Below are 10,533 nucleotides of genomic sequence, written 5' to 3' on the forward strand. Positions count from 1 at the left end.
ACCACAACATCGAGATAATAAATTTCATGGAAATAGGACAATTTTCTAGCTTTGTCCGAACTAAGTGTGATCAAGTTGCAACACTTGGTTTTCCTACACAAAATTTTAAAGCCCGTTTCTCAGTAGCATGAGCTATCGTTGTAAGTACTACAACACTTAGATAATAAATTTCATAAAAGTGGGACATTTTTTTTTTTAGCTCTATTTGAATTAAGTGACCATGTTGCAACACTTAGTAAAATCTCCTATATGAAATTTTAAAAGCTCGTTCCTTAGTATCATGAGATAAGTTTGTAAGTGCAACAACACTTAAATAATAAATTTCACGAAAACAGGACAACCTTTCAATTCCGTCCTTACTAAGTGTGACCATGCAACCATGCTGTAATACTTGGTCAAATTTCATACATGAAAATTTAAAAATCTGCTCCCCTGCAGCATGAGCTAAGGTCGTAGGTGTTGTAGTACTTATGAAAATAAATTTCATAGAAATAGCATAGCTTCTCAGCTCTAGCTAAATTAAGTGTGCTCGTGCTGCAATACCTAGTCTAATATCCTACATGAAATTTTTGAATTTTTTTTTAAAAAAAAAAACACTAATTTAGGTTTGTACAAATTATTACATGTAGGCAACTAAGTAAAATAGAGGGAAAACCACACTAACAGTCGCAAAGTATAGGGCTTGTATTATTGATTTGAAATGCTAAAAGATAATTTAACTTGAATTAAAAATTACTCAAATTAAACAAGAACATTCATATAATGGGTCAAAAAGACTAGTCATTTTATTCAAAAGAATCATTCCCAGGCTACATCAAAAAAAGCAAAAATTACCAAAAAGATCACAAAAAGAAATTGCCAAATTATATAACAAGAGGAAGGTTTCCTTCAGGCTCAATGTTGCCTTTACGGGGCTTTTTTCTCTTAAGCAGTCCTTTGTAAAGCCATCACATCTTCACGTACTTGTTAATGGCATCCACATCTATTGTAAAACCCTTGATATCTATGTCTATACCCATCGAGGACAACATTATTAAACAAAACTAAAAATTGTGAGAAAAAGACATAAATTAGAAATCTTACTTCTAAGAAAGAGGTGAAGCTTTTGCAACAAATAAGCTAGCATGGAAAAGGCTGGAGTCACTTATCAGCGATGAATAGGATTGCTGCTTAAGGTAAAGGGCTCTAATCTCATTCACCCTTTCCTGCAGTTCTAAAGTGATCTTGTGTTGTAAGGTAAGCTGCAAAAAGAAAAGTTAGTTGTAACCCGCTCATTAAAACATTTTGACAATATAAAATAATTACTAGCTTATTTACTTCGTTATAACTGGTTGGCACAACCTCATCCCTTGTCACCTTAGATGGATGGAAATGCTAGTCACCTTGGATAAAGAAGAACTCTTCTTTCCATCTCTTGATTGAAGAAGGGGAATATAGAACCACAAAAGCCCCTCGTGTTTGGTGTTATACTAGTGTATAATACCACCTGAATTTTTCTTGTCCTCTTTGAAGTTGTAAAGAGCATTAAAATGCTCAACAGTAAGCTCTAGAAAATCCAACTTATGTCATAACAGTAAGCGTCCAAAAATAGTCCTCCATCCATTTGGGTGGAGCTGAGTACAAGTCATACACTAGGCAAATAAAAATCTATAAATAATGTGTGGAAAAGAGAGCTTATGACTGCCTGAAAATAAGGGAGAGCTAAAGGCTACCCAACATTTTGGAAGATCTCAAAAGCTCGATCATGTGGGAAACGAATGATCATTTCAATCGAAGTAGGTATACGGTAGATCGTATGCCATTTCCCTAATTGCCTAGATAACAACAATAATCTAATATGTAAGTGTTCCCACCCCCATCCTCGCTTGCATCCTCATCGCCCACTTCATCCCTTGCATCATTCCCAAATTTATCTCTAAGTAGACCTACCATCGCTGCATCATCCCCAAAATGTGCAAGTAAGACAGGATGACTATGCTTTATTATGGACACTATAGTCCGACCAGGTCGAACTACAGAGCTGGAGAAAAGACTTTATGTGCCTTCAACCCTGAGGAAGAACCATGTTCATTGGAAGGGATGGACTCTTCCTAATCGTTCTCCACAAATGTAACGACTCTCGTCAGAATTCATGCCCATCAAACATAAGAAAAATTTTTAAGGAAAAGATAAAGACAGAGGAAGCGAGAACAAAAATATACCTGTTAGCGAGATGATCTGCATAAAATTAAGAACAGAAAATTGGAAAACTCCCTTGAATGGCGAAAAAGGATAGGAAGAAATCTTGGATGAAAATATGAAGAAAAAAAGAAAATAGCAGGTTTTAAAAGGAGATGAAATTTTAGACCAAATCCAGGCCATTCAATGTAGGGATAGCAAAAAAATTCGTCAAACTCGATATCCGAGAGGCCCTGCCCCTAATAGGGTGGGATTACTCGTTTAGTCAGGTATTTGGGTTGGGGTAGGTACGGGTAACAAGGGCCTTGCCACACACTATTTAACCTTTTTTTATTTTAAGAATTCAATAATTCAAACAGAAAACTCCACAAAATTTCATTAATTATAATAGAAGATGACAATTAAAATTATTTAAGGAATATGATAAACAATAAAAACATTAGTTACCATATTGCCATCCCTAATTCATGAAAAAATGGAAAGAAATTGAAAGGTCAAGATGCATTCATTGGGAAACTTCCCCTATAAGTCATCATGGAAGTAAAAAAGGCACACCCTTTAACAATATTACATATGGCAATAAATTAGTCATTCTTGCAGCACTGGCCTATCACGAATAAAGAAAAATCCAACTTAGTTCTTTGAAAAGCCATCTAGAAGCATAATTATTACTCTCTGTAACATAATGTCCCTAGATAATGTTATCACCGTTTATGCAACCAATCTAGAAGAAATATGTGCTAGGCAATGATAGCTACACCACTCTTTTAGCCAACAACTAGTTAGTAATGATTAACCACCACCCCAATGAATGTTTTGGCTGATCTCAATGATAAATCATAATTCTCGAAAAAATCAAATAATGGCACATACTTTAAGGACTATACTATTGATGATGTAACGCAGGGCCACCAACTTCCTAGCTGAAAGCTTATAAATATATACACAAAATTAACCCTTATTTGAGTCACATTATTTTCATAAGAATGCATTTTTGAATAGTGTATTGATGAAAAATAAATGGTTAAAAAATAAAGAAAAGTTTTGGATTTATGTGTAATATTATTTTATTAAAAAATATTTGGTTGAAATAATGTCAAATCACAGCTTAAGAATGTTTTTTTTTTTTTGAAAGAATGTGGGTCAAACGGGACTTTAATGTACACTCTTTACATTTCACTCCAATTAATACAACAATCTTCTTTTTTTACTATTTTAGCATTTCACCTTGTACAAATCATCTACTAAGTTGATAATATTTGACCTAGTTACATTTTAACACCAACATATTTATTTATAATCTAAATTATATATGACATTTACAATACTTCCTAGTATCTGATGGGACTATGACAGTTTCTTAGTCTTATATTAAAAAGGCATGCACCTAATCACACCTAAACAATAGATCATTACAATATTAGTATTTTTAGTATTTATTGTTCTATTGTATACTTCTATTGTACTTAAATAAAAAAAGATGTTAATCTTAAAATTGAGATGAAAAAGCTCCTCTCACCTAATTAAATTTTTCACTCCTTGAATTCCTTTAGTAAGAGTCATGAAAGAAATGATCATTTTGAAATGAGAGTCTATTCAATTTTTCATATCCTTCTTTATTCACAAGTATGCCTATTTATATATTTTTGATGAGGCTGTAGTGGGGATCAACTCTTTTCCTTTGATGGCACATTACAATTGTTGATTAGTGAGCTTTAATTGAATTTGTTACATTTTTACATTTTATTCATCATGCCCTACGTCCTTTACTCATTGGTTATGAAGTAATATTTAACATGTTTATCAATCTTACCAGGTGTACTTCAATAACATTTTTGTTGATGTGGAATAACATGTGGAAACAACTAAAAGTATACGTGTTTATTCAATAATTTTGCATTCAGATGCCTTGTGCTCTTGTTGTTTACGTTTAGGATCAAACATAAAAGCTTCTTATTATTAATGCTCATTGATAATGGCTAAAGAATGTACATGATCTAACGATTTTATAATTTAGAAATCGTCAATAGTGGCATGTGTTCGATCAAGCGAGCTTAAGATAAAATCGCAAATCAATATTCTTTCATTAATCTCTATAAATTTAATTGATATAAAAGAGAAGGATGTGAGCTTTGGCTCTAAACTTTATAATTTAATGCATTTAGCATACCTTTGCTTATTAACTTTCGTTTGAAACAATGGAGAGACTACTAATGAAATTATCCTTAATTTTTGCCAAGCATTGACCTTTGATTTCAAGGTCTCCAACAATGAGGTTGAATATGAAGCATAGATAGCCCATTTGAGAATGGCCAAAGAACTGAAAGTGGTTAAGCTGGTAATACATGTTGATTGTTAGCTCATTGTTAATCAAATTAATGAGGTATTCCAAACAAATGAGGATAAAATGAGTATTTACCTCAAAGCTGACCGGAAGGAATTACAAAATTTTGAAATAATGGAGGTAAAACAAAAAAATAGTCACTCTGACGAGTTGGCAAGAATCGTAACTAGGAAAGAAGTGAATGAGTTGGATCGTATCCCTTTCAGAAAAGTTAGACATTTTGCCATTAAGAAAGATGTCATGACGTTGATGGTCGTAGACTCCTAAGCCACATGGATGGATGAGATCATACAATTTCTCAAAATTGGAGAAAGTTCCACGGACCCAACTAAAGCTAAGAAGTTGAAAATAAGGCCAGCTATGTACACTTTAATGGAAGTTGTTCTCATCGTATTACTAAAATGTCTGAATGAAGAGGATGTCCTATATGCTCTACAAGAGTACATGAAGGAATTTGAGAGAATCACGTTGGGGGACAATCCTTAGCTCATAAAATTTAAAGGCAGGGATATTTCAGACCTTTACAAAACGAGATGCCTTAAACTTTGTAAAAAAGTGTGATAAATGTCAGTGGTTTGCACCCATTAACCGAGCTCCCCTAGAAGAGCATACTTCCATCATTAGCCCATGTCTATTTTCAAAGTGGGAGATAGATCTCATTGGGCCAATGTATATTGGAAGAGGTGGAACAAAATTTGCTATTCAACTGTTGACTATTTCATCAAGAGATCGAGCCTTTTAAAGAAAATAATTGAGCATAAAATCACAATATTCATCTGGAAATCGATCATTTGTAGATTTAGGATCCCACATTCAATAATCATTGACAATGGAAAGCAATTTGACAACACATAATTAAGGGCCTTTTGTGAAGCGCTCAACATTAAAAAATATTTCTCTAGTCCAAATTACACGAGCTAATGGGCAAGTTGAGGAGGTCAATATGATAGTCATGCACCCTTTGAAAAAAGGAGCATGGACAGATAAACTCTCAAGTGTGCAATGTTCCTACCATAAGACCTCACGAACTAGCATCGGAGAAATACCTTTCTCCTTTACATTCGATGTGGAAGTAGTAATTCCTCTTGAAATTAGAGTCATTTCATTTCAAATTGCATTTTTCAACCAAAAACTATGAAAAAGCATTATGTGTGGAGCTCGACTTGGTAGAAGAAAAAAGGGATGAAGCTGAGCTCAGGACAATAGTTTACAAACAAAGGAGTTCAAGCTACTACAACCAGAAAGTGAGTATAAGGAAATTTGAAGTTGGTGATTCGGTGTACAAAAAATCTTTCTAGCCACTAGGGAACTTAACACATGATCATTAGCTTCTAATTGGAAATGATCCTACAAAGTTACCAAAATTCTCTCTAAAGGCTCTTGTGAGCTTGAAGACATGCAAGGATATCCTCCTTTGCACCCTTAGAACGCAAAGCACCTCAAAAATATTACCAGTAAATTGCTAAATATACTGTTTTGTGTAATCACGTTCGAAAAATGAACTTTCGTTTAAACAATTCCAAACCCACACAATACATAAAAAATCCAAAGCCCATTCCACAAAAGCATGAGCTAAGGTTGTAAGTACCGCAACACTTAGACAATAAATTTCATGGAAATATGACAGTTTTCTAGCTTAGTCTTAACTAAGTGTGATCATGTTGCAACATTTGGTTTCCCAATACAAAATTTGAAAGCCTGTTTCTCAGTAGCATGAGCTAAGGTTGTAAGTACTACATTGCTTATATAATAAATTTCATGAAAATAGGACATCTTTTTAGCTCTATTTGAATTAAATGTGACCATGCTGCAACACTTAGTAAAATTTCTTATATGAAATTTCAAAAGCCTGCTCCTTTGTATCATGAGATTAGTTTGTAAGTGCTACAACATTTAGACAATAAATGTCACGGAAATAGGACAACTTTTCAGCTCTTTCCTTACTAAGTGTGACCATGCTGCAACACTTCGTAAAACTTCGTACTTGAAATTTCAAAAATTTGCTCCTCCGCAGTATGAGCTAAGGTTGTAAGTGTTGTAATAGTGCTCGTGCCGCAACAACTAGTCTAATATCCTACATGAAATTTTTGAAATCTTCTTTTTTAAAAAAAAAAAATCTTTAAAAAAAAAATTAACTAATATAAGTTTGTCTAAATTATTACATGTAGGCAACTGAGTAAAATAGAAAGAAAACTACACTAACAGTCGCTCGTATTATTGATTCGAAACGCTAAAAAATAATTTAATTTGAATTAAAAATTACTCAAATTAAACAAGAACATTCATGTAGTGGGTCAAAAGATTAGTTATTTCATTTAAAAGAATCATTCCCAGGCTACATCAAAACAAAGCAAATTTTACCAATGATCACGAAAAGGAATTGCCAAATTAAACAAGAACAATCATATAACAAGAGGAAGGTTTCCTTCAGGGTCAACTCGCTAATCTAGAATAGGAGCCACCTCTTCATCTTAAGCCCCAGAAAGATAAATCCCTATCATGTTTGCTAAAAGCTCCTCTCGACGCTCCAGTTGCTGATGAAGAAAGCTGGTGTCAAGGTTAAGTACCTTTGCCCCAATAATATTGATGATATCATGCAAAGCTACCACATAAACCTCTTGGCTCATAGCTTCAGCTTTTGGAGATGATTTCCATTTCTCCACTACTCTACTTATTTTACCCACTCTTCATCAGTCCATTCCTTCTCCATTTCCATCACCTGAACTACATCTGTATTTTTGAGTTTTTTGGCTCCAACTCCCATTTAACTGACTCAGCCTTATCGTTATCTGCCAACATCCTTTTCCAACCGAAACCTTAGCAAAACTTCACTATACAAACAAGCTGCCAATCAATTTTCTCCTCAACCTATTTTGCTTCTACTCTCAAATCACGAGGCCTTTTCATCTTTAGCAGTCCTTTGCAAAGCCAACACATCTTAACGTATTTGTTAATGGCATCCTCCTGCATTATAATTTGCAAAAGAAAAAGAAAATGGCTAATAAATGAGTTAATAAAGTACAAAGTAGAGGAAATTATTTTCCTTTGTTAGAGATAGACATTAAGATGATAGAGCGATGGGCATAAACTGTTGCAGTGATGTAGGACTCCTCTACACTCATTTGGCCCAATTATCTCTGCTTATGACCATTCTAACTTTTGGTTAGAAGGCGAGCTAAATTCCTGAGAAGAGAAGGAATGGTAGATGTCATGGCCATGGGTGGAGATGGAGCTCTCTAAATGTCTATCAAAACTTCTAGCTAGATTCCTACTAGCTCATCCAAATTGGATCTAGGTAAATCACTATAAGTAGAGCTAGAGCAAACAAGAGAAGAAGTTAGAAGGAGAACCTTCGGAGGATATAGAATAATTGGTTCTGACCTTTCTAGCAGAGATGAGGGTGGGATTGGAGGGAAAGATGGGCTTTCCTAAACAAGTTGCCTTTAAATGCCTAACTAATGGGACATTAGTTTTTGCCACTCTTTTCTTTTGGCCTCATGAAGGATTGATCGTCTTACTAGCCTCAGTAAAACCCTTGATATCTATGTCTATACCCATTGAGGAAAACATTATTATACTTCAGAAATAAAAATTGTGAGAAAAAGCCATAAATCAAAAACCTTCCAAAAAGGAAGTGGAGCTTTTGTAACAAATAAGCCAGCCTGGAAAAGATTGGAGTCACTTATCAACGACAAATAGGATGCTACTTACAATAAAGGGCTATGATCTCATTTGCCCTCTCCTACAGCTTTAAAATGATCCTCGATTGTAGGTACGCTGCAAAAAGAAAAGTTAGTTGTAACCTGCTCATTAAAACATTTGGAAAATATAAAATAATTACTAGCTTATTTACTTTGTTATAATCGGTGGGCACAACCTCATCCCTTTTCGCCTCAGATGGATGGAATTGCTAATCACCTTAGATAAAGAAGAATTCTTCTTTCCATCTCTTGATTGAAGAAGGAGAATCTACAACCACAAAAGCCCCTCATGTTTGATCTTATGCTAGTATAATACCACCCGAGTTTTTCTTGTCCTCTTTGAAGTTATAAAGAGCATTAAAATGCTCAACAGTAAGCTCCAGAAAATCCAGATTATGCCCTAATAGTAAGTGTCCAAAATAGTCCTCCACCCATTCGGGTGGAGCTGAGTACGAGCCATTCCCTAGGCAAATAAAAATGTACGAATAATGGGTGGAAAAGAGAGCCTAAGATTGCCAGAAAATAAGGTAGAGCTTAAGGCTACACAACATTCTAGAGGATCTCAAAAGCTTGATCATGTGGGAAATAAATGATCATTTCAATCAGAAGTATGTATATGGTAGGTCCTTTGCCATTTCCCTAACTGCCTAGATAACATTGACGATTTGATATGTAAGCATTCCACCCCATCTTCTCATGCTTCATCATCGCCTACTTCATCCACTACATCATTCCCAGATTTTATCTCTAAGTAGACCTACCATCGCTGCATCATCCCCAGAATGTACAAGTAAGACAGGATGACAATGCTTTATTATGGACACTACAGTTCTACCAAGTCGGACTACAGAGCAAGAGAAAATACTTTATGTACCTTTGACCCTGAGGAAGAACCTTGTTCATTAGAAAGGATGGACTCCTCCTGATCGTTCCCCACAAATGTAGCCTACTCTCATCAGAATTCATACCCATCGAATATAAGAAAAAAGTTTAAGGTAAAGATAAAGACAGAGGAAGTGAGAACAAAAATATACCTGTTAGCTGGATGATTTAAATAAAATCAAGAACAAAAAATAGGAAAACTCTCTTGAATGGCCAAAGAGGATAGAAAGATATCTTGGATGAAAATATGAAGAAAAAAGAAGAAATAGTAGGTATTTAAAGGAGATGAAGTTGCGAGACCAAATCTAGGCCATTCAATGTAGAGATGGCAAAAAAACCGCCAAACCAGATATCCGAGGGGTCTCGCCCAGAATGGGGTGGGGATTATTAACTTAATCGGGTATTTGGGTCGGGGACTGGGGCGAGGGATTTCGACCCAGGGCAGGTACGGATAACAAGGGCCCTGCCCTGCCTCGTTTAACCTTATTTTATTTTATTTTAAGAATTCAATGCTTTAATGAAAAATTCCACAAAATTTCATTAATTCTAACGAAAGATGATTATTAAGATTATTTAAGGAATATGATAAACAATAAAATTTTTAGTTTAACAAATATATTTCAATAATTTAACTTTTAAAAATAAATAAATTAATTAAAAAAAAATTAATAACTATATTATTGTCTCACCTTAATGAATGGGGACAATAAAATGAATCATAAAAAATAAAAATAAAAAATTAATGGGTACTAAATGGGACGAGGGCAATACCCTGCCCCCAACCCAACCTGGCCCAACCCGATTTGCCCTACTTTAAACGGGTAACGAGGTGGGTTCGGAGTGAAAACTTACCTAGCGGGATGGGACGGGTTGTCCTGTCCCGATGCCTTGTTGCCATCCATAATTCAATGAGAAAAAAAGGGGAGAAATTGAAATATCATGGAAGTAAAAAGGTGTACCCTTTAACAACATTACAAATGGCATTAAATTAGTCATTCTTTTATCCCACTCACAACCTTTCATTCTCTAGAAAGAATAAAATAGATTAATTTATAAAAAAAAGTCCATATTTTACCACGGTAAAAATTTGAACCTTGGGAGATATTTGTTGGGATATGAACTAAAATGGCAGCACTAACCTATCACAAATAAAGAAAAATCCACCTTAGCTCTTTAAGAATATGTCATTTCGCCAATATGCCATAGCCATCTAGAAGCATAATTATTACTCAATGCAACTTCATATTCCTAGATATTGTTATCACCATTTATGCAACCAATCTAGAAGAAACAGGTGCTAGGCAATGATAGCTGCACCACTCTTTTAGCCAACAATCAGTTAGTAATGATTAACCACCACCCTAAAGACTATTTTGGCTGACATCAATGATAAATCAAAATTCTCAAAAAATCAAATAATGGCACATG

The 10,533-nt window shown here is 34.6% G+C and overlaps 1 long non-coding RNA gene across 2 annotated transcripts; it reads right to left on the reverse strand.

The window, feature by feature from the left end:
* Positions 1 to 736: 736 nt before the first annotated feature.
* LOC111378365 lies at positions 737 to 2,333 on the reverse strand. 2 transcript variants are annotated; one of them, XR_002699848.1, is made up of 3 exons: positions 1,318 to 2,325; positions 1,084 to 1,241; positions 737 to 1,009 (listed from the first exon to the last, which is right to left on the reverse strand). It is a non-coding gene; the product is annotated as an uncharacterized LOC111378365 (long non-coding RNA). The 2 variants fall into 2 exon arrangements; XR_002699847.1 differs by having other exon boundaries at positions 1,084 to 2,333.
* Between the last annotated feature and the right edge of the window lie 8,200 nt (positions 2,334 to 10,533).

This window comes from Olea europaea, unplaced genomic scaffold, assembly GCF_002742605.1.
Source record: "Olea europaea var. sylvestris unplaced genomic scaffold, O_europaea_v1 scaffold1806, whole genome shotgun sequence".
NCBI lineage: Eukaryota > Viridiplantae > Streptophyta > Magnoliopsida > Lamiales > Oleaceae > Olea > Olea europaea.